The 14,737-nt window shown below is 41.3% G+C and overlaps 1 long non-coding RNA gene across 1 annotated transcript; it reads right to left on the reverse strand.

Annotated features, from left to right (window-relative positions):
* Positions 1 to 502: 502 nt before the first annotated feature.
* Positions 503 to 13,510, reverse strand: LOC116570522. Its single transcript, XR_004277465.1, has 3 exons — positions 13,499 to 13,510; positions 11,667 to 11,675; positions 503 to 603 (listed from the first exon to the last, which is right to left on the reverse strand). It is a non-coding gene; the product is annotated as an uncharacterized LOC116570522 (long non-coding RNA).
* Positions 13,511 to 14,737: the final 1,227 nt, after the last annotated feature.

Here is a 14,737-nt window from a genome sequence, read left to right on the forward strand (position 1 = left end):
CGGGGAGCCTTCTTCCTCCTCTCTCTCTGCCTGCCTCTCTGCGTACTTGTGATCTCTATCTGTCAAATAAATAAATAAAATCTTTAAAAGAAAAAGAAATTTTCTTTCCATTTCGATTTTTTGAAACATCTTCAGAAGAATAGGTGTTAATTCTTTAAATGTTGGGTAGAATTCCCCTGGGAAGCCATGCAACCCTGGGCTCTTGTTTGTTGGGAGATTTTTAATTGCTTCTTCAATTTCCTTGCTGGTTATGGGTCTGTTCAGGTTTTCTATTTCTTCCTATTTCAGTTTTGGTAGTTTATGCATCTCTAGAAATGCATCCATTACTTCCAGATTGCTTAATTTATTGACATATAGTTGTTCATAATATGTACTTATAATTGTTGTATTTCTTTGGTGTCTGTTGTGATCTCTCCTCTTTCACTCATTTTATTTATTAAGGTCCTTTTTATTTATTTTATTTATTTTATTTTATTTATTAAGGTCCTATTTATTTATTTATTAAGGTCCTTTCTCTTTTCTTTTTGACAAGTCTGCCCAAGGGTTTACCAATCTTATTAATTCTTTCAAGGAACTATGTCCTAGTTTTGTTTATCTGTCCTACTGTCCTTTTGGTTTCTATTTCACTGTTCTTTGCTCTAATCTTTATTATTTCTCTTCTTCTGTTGGCTTTAGGCTTTATTTGCTGTTCTTTCTCCAGCTTCTTTAGGTGTATGAGAACTTTCTTCTTGAGAAAGGCTAATCCTTCCCTCTTAGGACTGCTTTTGCTGCATCCCAAAGGTTTTGAAACATTGTGTTTTTATTTTCAGTTGTTTCTATGAACTTTTAATTCTTTAATTTTCTGGTTGACCCATTCACTCTTTAGTATGGTGCTTTTTAGCCTCCATATATTTGAGTTCCTTCCAAATTCCTCTTGTGATTGAGTTCCAGTTTCAAAGTTTTGTGGTCTAAAAATATGCAGGGAAATCCCAATCTTTTGGTACCATTTGAGGCCCGATTTGTTACCCAAGATATGATCTATTCTGGACAATGTTCCATGTGCACTTGAGAAGAGTGTGTATTCTGTTGTTTTAGGATGGAATGTTCTGAATATATCTGTGAAGGCCCTCTGGTCCTGTGTGTCATTCAAAGTCCTTATTTCCTTATTGATCTTCTGCTCAGATATCTGTCCATTGCAGTGATTCAGGCATCAAAGTCCCTCATTATTGTATTATTATCAATATGTTTCTTTAATTTTGTTATTAATTGGCTGCTCCCATGTTAAGGGCATAAATATTTACAATTGGTAGATCTTGTTGGATAGTCCCTTTAATTAAGATACAACGTCCTTCTTCATCTCTTACTACAGTCTTTGGTTTGAAATCTAATTTGACTGATATAAGGATTGCCACCTCGGCTTTCTTTTGAAGTCCATTAGCATGATAAATGGTTTTCCATCCCCTCACTTTCAATCTGGAGGTGTCTTTGGGTCTGAAATGAGTCTCTTGAAGACAGCATTTCAATGTGTCTTGCTTTTTTATCCAATCTGATACCTGTGGCTTTTGATTGGGGCATTTAACCCATTTACATTCAGAGTAACTATTGAAAGATATGAATTTAGTGGCATTTAAACTGACATTTGGTGACCTGTAAAGTGACTTTTTCTGTATATTGTGTCTGTTGCTTTCTGGTTTGTTACTTGTGGGTTCTCTCTTTGCTTAAAAGATCCCTTTTAATATTTCTTATAGGGCTTGTTTGGTGACCACAAATTCTTTCAGTTTCTGTTTGTCCTGGAAGGTTTTAATCACCCCTTCTATTTTGAATGGCATCATATCTGGATAGATAAAGTATTGCTGGATGCATATTTTTATCATTTAACACTCTGAATATATCATGCCAGTCCTTTCTGGCCTGCCAGGTCTCTGTGGGTAGGTCTGCTGCCAAGCTAATGTTTTTACCTTTGTAGGTTATGGATCTCTTATCCTGAGATGCTTCCAGGATTTTCTCTTTGTCTCTGAGATTTGTAAGTTTCACTATTATGTATCAGAGTGTTGACCTATTTTCATTGATTTTCAGAGGTGTTCTCTGTGCCTCCTGGACTTAGATGCCTGTTTCCTTCTCCAATTAGAGGGAAATTCTCCATTATAATTTGCTCCCAAACACTTTCTGCCCCTCTCTCTCTCTTCCCTGTTCTTCTGGGATCCCAATTATTCTAATATTGTATTGATTTATGGTATCACTTACTTCTCAAATTCTTCCCTTGTGATCCTGTAGTTGTTTATCTCTCTTTTTCTCAGCTTTTTTGTTCTCCATCATTTGGTCTTCTATATCAGTAATTCTTTCTTCTGCCTCATTTAGCATAACAGTTAGAGCCTCCTTTTTTTATTGCATCTCATTAATAGCCTTTTTATTTTGACTTGGTTAGATTTTCGTTCTTTTTTTTTTTTTTCCTCCAGAAAGGGATTCTCTAGTGTCCTCTATGTTTTTTTCAAGCCTAGCTAGTATCTTTATAATCATTATTCTGAACTCTAGTTCCAACATCTTACTTATGTCCATACTAATTAAGTCCCTGGCAGTCAGTGTTGTCTCTTTTTCTCTTTTTTGAGGTGAGTTTTTCCATCTTGTCATTCTGTCCAGAGGAGAATAGATGAATATGAGAATATAATACTAAAATGACAACAATGATCCCAGAGAAATATACACTAAACAAATCAGAAGAGACCAGAAACTAAAAAAAAAAAAAAAAAATTTTTTTTTTTTTAAGAGAAAAAGAAAGAATATAATCAGACAGGTGAACAGAATAGAGCAATACACTGGATGCTGTGTGTATTTTGGTCTCTTTGTTAGAAAATTAGATCCCAAAATTTTAAAGAAAGAAAAACTTACATATGTACAAAAATAAAACACAATGGAAGGATAGACTGTAACTGTAAAAATGAAAATTAAAAGACAAAAAAAGAGAACAACAACAAAAAGGAATGGATATAAACAGACAGGTGAACAGAACAGAGCAATATACTATATCTTGAGTGTATTTTGGTCAGTTTGTTAGAAGAAAGTACATCTCAAAATTGTAAAGGAAGAAAAACTGATATATATATATATATATATGTATATGTATATATATATATATATATATATATATATATATATATACATTGAAAGGAGAGAATGTAACTATAAAGATGAAAATTTAAAAAGACTCTAACAAAATGAAAAACAAACCAAAAAAAGGAAGGGAAACATAGAGAGAATTGATCAGAAAGATGAATAGAACAGAGCCATACACTAGATTTTGGGTGTATTTTGGTCTGTTAGAAGAAACTGCATTGCAAAACAAAACATATATAAAACCATATATAAAGAAAAATAAAATTAAATACAATGAAGATATAAACTGTAACTGTAAAAATGAAAATTAAAAGAGATTTTTTTTTTTTTTAAAGTTGATGAGGGGTACCTTGGTGGCTCAGTCAGTTAAGTGGCTGCCTTCAACTCAGGTCATGATCCCAGGGTCCTGGGATTGAGCCCCACATCGGCTTCCTGCTCAGCAGAGAGCCTGTTTCTCCCCCTGCCTGCCCTCTGCCTACTAGTGCTCTCTCTCTATCTCTCTGTCAGATAAATGAAATCTTAAAAAAAAAAGAAAAGAAAAGAGTTGAGATAAAATATTGGTTGAAAAAGGAAAGAGAAAAAATTTAAAAATTGAAATTGAAAGACAAAAGAATCACGGGGAAAAAGCCATGAATTCTATGTGCTGTATTCCCCTAGTGCTGGAGTTCTGCAGTTTTCATTGATCAGTAAACTTGGTCTTGGCTGGATGTTCTTGCTGATCTTCTGGGGGAGGGGCCTGTTGCAGTGATTCACAAATGTCTTTGCCAGAGGCAGAATTGCACCACCCTTGCCAAGAGCCAGGCTAAGTAATTGCTCAGGTTTGCTCTGGGTAGCTTTTGTTCCCTAAAGGCTTTCTGTGCTGTTTTAGAGGATGAGAATGAAAATGGTGGCCTCACAATCTCTGGCCCCAGAGGAGCTGAGAGCTTGGGGCCCTACTCCTCAGTGCACCCTCAGGGAAAAGTAATCAATCCCTCCTGTCTCCCTCGTCTCTAGCCAAAATCTGTGCTCACCTGGCTTGTGACTGAATGTTACTATCTCTGGCACATGGCCCTGTTTGGAGTCTCCAAAACCAGCAGATTACTACAGGATGTTCCTCCTGGGGGAGGAAGGGCAGTCTCCCCATATCTGCTGCTTTTTTGGGCCCCTGCTGTGCCCATGGTTTATGGCAACCTGGAGCTGAGAGCCCGCTCCTGGACTCAGAGAAGAGAGGGAAGACAGGGAGAAGCAGGCTCCTCACTGATCAGGGAGTCCCATGTGGGGCTCGATCCCAGGACCCTGGGATCATGACCTGAGCCGAATGCAGATGCTTAACCGACTGAGCCACTCAGGTGCCCCATCCCTATTTCCTTCTAAGAGTTTTACAGTTTGGGCTCTTCCATTTAGGTTTTTCATCCACTTTGAATTCATGTTGTCTATGGTATGAGGGAAGGGTCTGACTTCATTCTTTTGCATGTGGCTATCCAGCTGTCCTATCACCATTTGTTAAAGAGACTATAATTTCCCTCAATGAATGGCCTTGATATTCTTGTTGAAATCAATTAGCCATAATTGTATGGGATTACTTCTGGACTCTCAAATTTTATTCTGTTCATGTCTATGTCTATCCATGTGCCAGTTCTATATTGTCTTGGTTATTATAACTTTGTGATAATTTCTGAAGTCAGAAGGTGTAGGTCCTCCACCTTTTTCTTTTTTTTATTGTTTTGACTATTGTGGGCCGCTTTCACTTCCACAAAGAATTTAGGATCTGCTGCTCAATTTCTAGAAAGAAACCAATAGGGATTCTAATAGGAATTATTAGAATCTGTTTAGAATCTATTAGATCTGTTTACATCAGTTTGGAGAATTTTAGACATTACACAGATGCCCTTCTATAGTGTTGGATTGAACTGAATGTTCCAAACTTTGAGAAATATACCATTATTTTTCATGATTGCCTGTATGGATCACAGACTAGCCAAGAACTCAGATGGGGAGAAAAAATATTGCTGTCTCTGGGATTGGGGGCATAAGCTTGGACCCCAGGTCAGAGAGAATTGCTCATGAACATGCCTTTTGTCTAGACTTAAGTTAGCCATTACAACCTGATGAATCTGATTTTATGTATAATGGCTTAGCCACTAATCTTCCTTTTTTAAAAAGTGTCCTTTCTCTTTGCCCAAGTATTCTTTGTAATGGCGATACCAAGAAACAGTCTAGGAAAAAGTCATTGGCCCCTCTTTCCTCACATCCTTTTAGTCTCTACCCATTCTCCTGAGTCCGAAGTACAAAAAGCCATAATCAAGGCTGGCAACGACAGAAGGTCCTGAGAGTAATGGGTTGGAGGCAAAGCACAATAGGCAAAGACCAACATTCTTCTTGGGTTGGGACTGTCTCACATAAATGAATCTTATCTCTGTGATTCTAGCATGGCTTCCTACCATAGCTCTGAATAAGTACAAACCTTTTCTTCCTTCTTCTGCCTCTGCTGTAGGTTCCTTGAGGACAAGGATTTGTTCAGAGCTGTATCTCCAGTACTCAGCAGCATTCATGGCAGACAAACAGGCACTCAAACATTTGTTGCCTGAATATTGGCATGTTTCAGATGAGAGTACCACATGTGGTTGTAATGGCCATCAAATCAGATGCTGCATGGGGAAATGGTAATGATTTTAGGTACCCAGAAACATAGCACATACGTTTTCTTTTCTTTCTTTTTTTTTTTTTTTTTTTTTTTTACGATTTTATTTATTTATTTGACAGACAGAGATCACAAGTAGGCAGAGAGGCAGGCACAGAGAGAGGAGGAAGCAGGCTTCCCGCTGAGCAGAGCCCGATAGCACATACTTTTTCAAAAAGAATTTTAGAGAAGCAAAATATGAGTAGGATATCACCTGAATATGGTGTCAGAAACACTCCTGAGCGAGAAATGAGAACACTGCTTCCAATGAAATATGAGGATTATAAGCACGTCATCAGACGCAGAATCTTTGTGATTCTTAAGATGTCTCGTGCAGATTCCCCATTTCAACATATTGTGGTTAAATAAATGAAGAAAGGTCAGATCTTTTATGACTAAATGTTTATAACAATGTATATTTTAAATCTTATCTTCTCTTGACTCTCTTTTCATACAAGTTTGTTTTTATTGGACCACCAGCAGCAAATTCCTGCAGTTTTATGGCCATGTGACATTGTTGTCATTGCTTTTAGCACACGCATCTGTTAGTAAAGAGTCTAAAAGTATTCTCTTATGAGTCACTAAAATACACTTGCCAAGACCAATTAAACTAGTGCCAAATATGACAAGTCACAAGAAGACTTTTAACAATTTACAATGTTTTTGTTGGGGAAGGGAAATAAAGAAGAGAAAGAGGTAAATTTGCATAACACTTTTTTTTTTCTTTCTGGTGAGCTTCAAGAGTTATAATCACTGAAATTCAGTAAGGCTAACTGCATTACTATTTCTTTTGGTATGTTTTATACCATAGACCAGAGAAGATAAGTAAGATTTTTGGTGGTTGATCTGTTCCATCTCCACAATACAAAATATTCCTTGTTCTTCCTGAGTGGGAAGTACTAACCAACATGAAAGAACAAAAATAAAGGTGAAGCAATGCTAGATTTTAGGTTTCAGAATAATTCAAGGTTGGCCATATACTCAATAGGCAATAAGGTAAACTAGCAGTTAAATTTGCATTTGTAACAGTCTGAAGGTAGGAAATTTAGCTCAAATAAAAGTTTGAGATATAGTTAAGAGGACTTACAGGGGAGGTATGTTGCCTCATCAAGGTCAAAAAGAGTAACTAAAAAAAAAAAAAAAAACCAGTAACTAATTGGCAGGACTTTCAGGAGATGGGGCATCTCAATAACCTAAGTCTTAAGAAGAAACCACAGAAATTTGTCACACTGTAGAATGTAAAGAACAAGAAGAATTCTTGGTTTATCTTTTGTCTTCCCATTGAAATCGTGCATTCATCAAGTGGAGAACTGAAAAAGTTATGTCAACAAAACTGGGGTTCTATTATTTTTTTAAAAAACGCTCTAAAAGTAGAGGGAAACATATACCCTTGGAATCCTGGGACCTGGAGGCATCCTTGGCTGCTCTGGCACCTGATTATCCTTAGAATCCTGGCCTAAGACTCTCCACATCAAACTGGCACCCCCAGTAAACATTACCCCAGAAGACCCCTCTGGCAAATTCTTTAGGATGGTCAAGTGTTATGAAACAGTCCCCCAAAGTATAGTTTGGCTGAGACTGAATTTGGAAACATGAAAACTGTTGCAAAAAATACTTTGGGTTAATGTTCTTTATTTTAACAAAACATTTCATTTTGGAATAATTTTAGACATGTAGAAAATTTGCAGAGATAATACAGATAGCTCTTAAATATTATTTACTTAGCTCTCCCTAATATTAGCATCTTATGTCACCATGGTACATTTGTCAAAACCAAGAAAATAACAATGGTTAACTAGCTCACAGCCCCTGATAGGATGGGGTAGCTTAGAATAATTACCAAACCTTTTAGAGGTCAAGAAGAAAAATTTGTCACGGGGACAAAATAAGCACTATTTTCTCATGGAATGAGCCCAGGAAAAAGTAAAAATTTAGCACCTTTCAAAGCCCAAGTTTCAAGTCTTTGGCAGGGTGTAGCCAGGTGAACTGGAGCAATGCTTCTCAAATTTCAATGTGCTCATGAACCATCTGAGCATTCTCTTAAAATATAGATTTTTGATTCAGTAGGTCTCGGCTGGAACTGCTCATCAAGCTTTCTGTTGAAGCTGATACTGCTGGTCCCAGACCACACTTGAAATAACAAGAATCTAGAGAAGTGCTTCCAATAGAACTTTCTGCGAAGACGGAAATGTTCTATCATCTACACTGTCCAATGTGAGCCACTAGCCACACATAGCTAGTACCACTGAGGAACTGGATATTTCATTTTAATTAATTCAAATTTAAATAACCACATGTGGCTCATAGATACCCTATTGGACAACACAGAATTAGAGTGTTTCATGATCAAAAATATACACCCTCATTCAGAAAGTCTAGGTTTTTTAATACTTCCAGGAGGGCTAAAAGGAAAAAGAGAAAAAGGGTCAGAGAGGGAGAGATGGAGCTCTGTTTGCATGTGTTGCAAATGACAATAACCAATAAACTTCAAAACAAAGCTGCCTGTTGAGATTAATCTGGATGGGCAGTGACAGGGGCTTGACATCACCACCTGTGCCAGTGGATCAAAGGTGCCTCATACCACGAGCAGCTGCACTGAGCAGACAGCCAATGACAAAATTATCTTTCTTTTCTAATGAGGATGTTACATAGTACTCAGCTGAACTGGGGCTCTCCCCTTGGTCCCAACGTCTCCCGTGGTGACCTTGCAGAGGAAACTTTTGTTCATCTGCAGAGGCAAAATGGGCATGCTAGCCACCTATCTCTTCATGAAAGTCATCTGAGTCCCTTTTGGCCCCAGCTAAATCATGGCAGCAGTTGGAACTTTGCGGAAGTCTATCCACTCAATAAAATCCTGCCCCAGAATCTAGCCTCAGATGTAGCATTCTGCGTTCATTTCATACACACTGAAAACTGGAAACTGCCCTCAGTCAGTCCCTTTCCTGCTTCTGGACCCCTTTGGTTCTTTATTGAATCAATTCTCCAAGACTATTACATGCAATATGCTGTTCCCGAGCACTTTGTGATCTGAAAATGTAGACCTTTGCAAAGAGGACTCGCTGGTGTCACTAACATGATGAGGGTCTTAAACCGGCCTTTCATGACTATCTGTAGAATAGGTCATGGCAAGCTAGACTGTCCTAGGGCTTCAGTCAGTCTTTGCCAAGAGCCAAGGGAGGTGTCAACATATAAAGCTCTTGAGTACTCAGTGGAGGCTGAAGGGTTTGGGGCCATTCTCTCTGAGAACACCCAGGACATTCCACAGGCAGCAATGCCCCCTGGGAGGGTCATCCGGGACCTAACGCTTCACTTTAGGTATCCTCTACAATTCCAAGAGTAGTTCTACTTGAGAACATGCATTACCATAAGTTGACCCAGCTATTATTCCTAGGTGCTGGGGACATAGCAAGGAACTGAGCAGACAAAACCTCCTGTTCCTACAGGCCTCTGATTACATACCTTTCAAAACTTAGAAGAATCATAAAATATAATTCATATACATTCACTAATAAATACTAACAAATGTCCATTTCAAAATGGGACAATTTGGCTCCAGTTAGGAACATCAGTGCTCTCAAAACAATTTCAGAATGTCAGTGTTTATTTTGCCAGAGGGAAGATTTTGACATTTCTTGTAAGAACCGGGGAAAAAGAAAAAAAGAAAAAGAAAAAAAGGCTAACATTGAATATTTCCTTGTGCCAGGAGCTACACTAGGTAACTTTGCATAAATTATCTCCTTTTATTCTCATAATAATCCCATGAATTAGGTATCATAATATCCCCAGTTTACAGATGAAGAGTACTGGGGGAATAATAAATCAATGAATTTATGGCTCCAAAAGCAGGAGCCAAGACCAGTAGACTTGGAGCACAGAGACTCTCCGGTGGTAAGGGAAGGCAACACCACATTGCCCCAGGGAAGTAAAGTACAGTGTAGGAAGACTTTTGTTCAGCCAAGAAGAAAAAGAAAGCCAACCAGAATGAAGGCCTGGCACTCAGCATCTTTGCTTGGGGAGAGGTTTTGATTGCCTTTGGGCCATTAGCGAGCCCGCTGACCACCTGTGACAGCCATGTGACTGGGTCTGAGAAGGGAGAGCAGCTTCACGGTGAAGATCAGAGGGAAGGAGAGAATTTACTACCTCTTGAGTCCAATGTACCAACAGCCTGCCATTGGACTTGTTGAAAGATAATACATTACCTCAGCGCCTCAGGCAGTGTGAATTGAAATTCTGTATTGTGACTTGAAGCTCCGAAATTCTAATTGATACAGGGATGTTGGATAAGAGGCTGCAAATGGAGCATCCTATCCAGGGGCCAGATGGGAGGTAGGCAGAAGTTCAGAAGCATCTGGGGCATCAGTGAGAACGGAGAAGAAGTCTAATCAAGGAGGACTATGGGATCTTCACCAAGCCAGGAGAACAAACCGTGGTTACCTCTCTGAACTCAAAGGGCTCCAGGGCCAGAAGACAGCCTGATGTGGAGAGCACAAAACCCAAATCCCAGGGCAGCTCCCGTACCAGGCTCCTCCTCTCGGTTGCCAGGTCATCACCATATCTGCCCCCACCCTTACCTATCCACGTATCCTCTGTGGAAGAGCAAGGTGAGGAAGAAGAAATACGGAAGGCCAAATTACCCACCCAACCCCAGAAAGACTATTTCAATGAGAAAAAAGTGAAATACAAAAATTGGCAAATTATCATCATTATTATTATTATTGGTGATATTATTATTATTATTATTAAAGATTTTGTTTTTTAAGTAATCTCTACACCCAATGGGGGGCTCTAACTCACAACCCCAAGATCAAGAGTTACATGCTCTACTGATTGAGCCCACCAGGTGCCCCCAAAATTGGCAAATAGAAGTAGATCCCACTGCCTCCTTCCTCTTCTTGCCACCCATCTTTTCCAGCTACCCAGCAAGGTGAGTGCTTGCAAGGAATACTAGATCCCTTTAGAAAATAAAGAAGACTTATTTTTTTTTGTTCATCTGAAATAGTGTGTGTAAATCTGAGCCCCACAACATGTGAACCTCAGAAGTCACAAATGTGCAGCAGGATTTGAAAATAAGCAAGGTGATTAAGCCTGGCTGGTTTCCACTCTTCTCACCCACACAGGACGCAAATATCTGGCCTGTGTGCTCCGTCTTTCCTCTATGAGGACCCATGGTAGACCTCGATGATTGATCCTTCATCCTTTGAGGCCAGACACGGCTTCCCAAGCCATCCTTAACACAGTGTTCCATGAAAGCACTACCAATTGGTCAGGGCTAGAAAATAAGTGGAAATCTATTTGCAAATAGCCCTTTGGTAAACGTCAAGAATCAATACTCTTACTCTCATTTCTTATTAGAAGGCAGGGGAAAGAATCCAAAACTCATTCTGAAGGACACCCCTGCCCTCCAACACGGGAAAAAAACCCTGTGGAACTCACAGCTTTGCTTAAAGAACCTGGGTTTTCATACTGACTCCTTTTATCCAAGCAATGAGCTGGCCTTTTAGTCCTCCTTCCTCCTGCTTGTCCCCAGGCACCATAAAACACACAGGGTACACTCTTCTTCAAGGCTTTTCAACCGGTTCCAGGACCATACGTAACACCGTTGCTTTTAAGACACCTCACTGCAGCCAAAAGTTTAACCTTCTGGTGTGGGCTTCCCCTGACTTTCAGTGTGGTTGAACATCTGACAACCATTTGGTGAAATAAGTGAAGGGATTAGAACAAGAAACACGACCTTTTGTTGACTTTTCTGCTGAACCATTGGAAATTCATTTAGGCCCACACAAGCTTGCCTATTTTTCCTTTAATATTAAACATACAATTTTACAGAAGTCAGTTCCCATCTTGGAGGTCATAGATGGCTGTCAACACAGGATTCATGAAGAGGAGTCCTCTCTCACCCTTGCCTTTGCCCCATCACCTTTTAAAGCTACCCCAGCATTCATGAGAAGGTGCCTGGTGGATGGCCTCAGCTGATGAGGTCATCTGTCCAGCACCAGGGTGACGCACCTTGCCAGGCTCTTGTGCCACAGTTTGGGGGGTTACCTCCCCAAGGGAGCAGTCACAGCACTGCTGCCAGGCGGCCTCAGTCAGAGGGAGGCTGATCCTACCAGGTCTATGGCCCGGAACTGTCCACATGGTGGCCGTGCCATGATTGGGTTCTACCTTCCCTGTCCTCCCCTCTCCCTCTCTAGTGCAATGAGCAGTAGTGCTGTGACCCAGATCGCCCCAGTGCTGAGCACATTCAGTCTAAAACATCTTGTCATTCTCTTGGCCCTTCTATAACTCTGAAGGCTCTCGCAAACCTAGAACAAGCTGGGGGGAATTTCCTAGCCCAGGGGCTCTGTCTTCAGAGAGACGGGGTTCAAAGTAGAATCAAGAGCATGGCTCTGTGTCCTTAGCCAGATTGCTTCATCTCCCTGAGCCTCAGTTTCTACACTTCTAAGAAGCAATGTAGTAAAACCTGCTGCTTGTGCTTTTAGGATAACTGAGAAAAATTAGGGGAACAAATCTCTTTTCATGGTTCTTTGCTCCCCTCCTCTTCCACCCTCCACACATATGCATAAGGCAGGAAATTCCCCAGAGAGAAAACCCCCTCATATCATTTCACTGTTGTTGCTTTCTGGGTGGGAAGAAGGGGTTGCTGTCTGGGTGAAGAGGATCTGTTTGCAGCAAAGTAGGAAAACAGAGCCTCAACATCTTGCGCCTGCTTGGGGCATAGCTTCCTAAGTCCTGGAGCCCCTACGGAGCCCAAGTGTGGAGCTTTTCAAGGACCTGCCCCAGAAGGGGTCTTCTCATCCCACTGCTCTGCCCCTTCCCCTGGAGCCCAGCTCACCAGCGCAGCAGCCAGGGAAACCTGAAACACAGTGTGCTATTGAGTTCGGCCGTGGGATTTTCACACAGGCCTGGTAACAGGCGACCTGGGAGCCTGCTGACCCGGCGACATGCCAGCATAGCTGGCCTGGGTCGCATTACCACACGCTGGCCCTCCAAGCCACTCCATTCCTTCCTGCTGGCTGGGCTGTCCTCGGAAGTCAGCCCTGTGGATGGCACTGAGCAGGGCTGACTTACAAGGACCGCCCAGGGCCATCCTCGGGCCCCACCCCGCTCCCAAGGAAGGCCGGTGGGAAAATCAGGAAAGCCAACTTTCAAAAAGTGAAGTCAAATAATGAATGGCTCCCTGGGTATATTTTCAGCACTGCTTTCGTCTCGTTTAAGCAGTACATACATTTGAAACCTTGGAAATGCGGAGATCCGATGAAACAGCAGGAGGCAAATGGCAACGGCTGTGGTCCCCGGGCCCGGGCCCATCGATGCCAGGTGCAGGGAGCTGGCAAAGGAGAGTGGTGGTGTAGGCCAGCCCCTCATTTTCCAGATGCTAAAACTAAGGAACAAAGAGCTGAGTTAGTCAGGGAATGGAGGAACATGGTTCATGCCCAACTGCCCGGCTTCTCTCTCCGGTGCCCTCCCACCAGCATCTCTCAAGGTGTGTTCCATCTGGTATGTGCCCTTGGTGAGAGACAGCTCTAGCTGTTCTAAACAATGGACCCTGTGGTCAGACAGCCGCAGAGTAACACTGCCTCTTGAAAGAAACAAGGCACCTTCACCGACAGGGAAACATGGCTATTCAGAAACTATGAATGGCCTGCCACCAACTGGGAAACACTGGGGGAAATAAAAGGAAAAGGTGGCTTCTTTGAGCTGTATTCCATTCTCAGACACCAGAGGCTCAAACCCTTCAAACAGATCAACATTTGTTGATCAGCAGGAAGCGGGGTGTGGGGGGACAGCTCCATGTATCAGGCACTATGTCTCAATTCTCATGGCCCTCCCCTCCTAGTCACAAGATGGCGGCCAGAGCTCTAGGTATCCTGTACTCACACAGCTTCATGTAAAAGCAGACAGCAAGGAGGTGTCAAAAAAGGAAGCATACCATTCCTGCATTTATCTTTTTATTCCCAGAAGCCCCCATCCCCTTAGTAAGTCTCATTGACCAGAAGAATTAAGTCATATGCTTTGCTTTGTGGCAAAGAAGACCACAAGTCCTGTGACCTGCCTTTCGCTGAGCCCAGGCCCATTATCTCTCAGTTCTGACAGCAAAAAAGGAGGAATGGCTATTTGGGGATTACTAGTGGGGTCTACCATGATAGATGTCTTTGCTCCGGGACTTCTGAAAGCTTTTATATGTGACTTTTTATATGTTTTATATTTTATTTGTGTATATGTTTATTTGTCTTATATGTGTACTGTTTGTCTCAAGGGGCAAGCTAACATACAGTTTCCCAAACTTATGTGACCACAGAACAGTTCTGTCACTCAGCATCCCATGAGACTTGGTTCTATGGAGCCTACTTTGAGAAACATTGCCGAGTGTGTCCCCTCAGCATTTCCCTTCGTCATCTGCATGACATCACTTTCAGGCTAGACAGAAACCTCCTCAACCTTGAATAAATACAATTTTCGTAAATTTCTGTGTTCTTGATGTTTTCTTAAGTCTTTCCCTGTCCAAGTCAAACTTAGATTCAGAATGACGACTTTTTTTGGTCTCTGCCAAAAGCCTTGAGTTTAGACATTTATCCTGAAATGTTTTCAATCCCGACAAAACTCTTCAAAGTTTTAAAAATAAAAAAGGCAAGATGAAGTCCTTAAACTTGAATTCCAGCAGCTATGCTAGAATGTTCTAACAAGTCCATCCACCCACGGATGCCACGCTCATCGTGTGTAAGTGCCATGTGTCTCTGTCTTTTCTCTCAAACGAATTAGCTATTTAAGTTTCCTGTCTTCCAGGAGCCAGGCCATGGTGCACATGCAGAAATAGCTAGGAAAAGCTGCACAGTTCAGGCTCAGAGGCAAACTTCAACGTGTATCAGCTAAGGTTTCAGAAATGCTCTCACCTCGGCACAGTGATCGCGAACCATTATGGCTCTCACCAGGCAGCACCCCGGTACAGTGCTAAACATCTCACCTACATGACTGCCATTCTTCCGCCAA

This window comes from Mustela erminea, chromosome 12 (genome assembly GCF_009829155.1).
Source record: "Mustela erminea isolate mMusErm1 chromosome 12, mMusErm1.Pri, whole genome shotgun sequence".
Taxonomy (NCBI): Eukaryota; Metazoa; Chordata; class Mammalia; order Carnivora; family Mustelidae; genus Mustela; species Mustela erminea.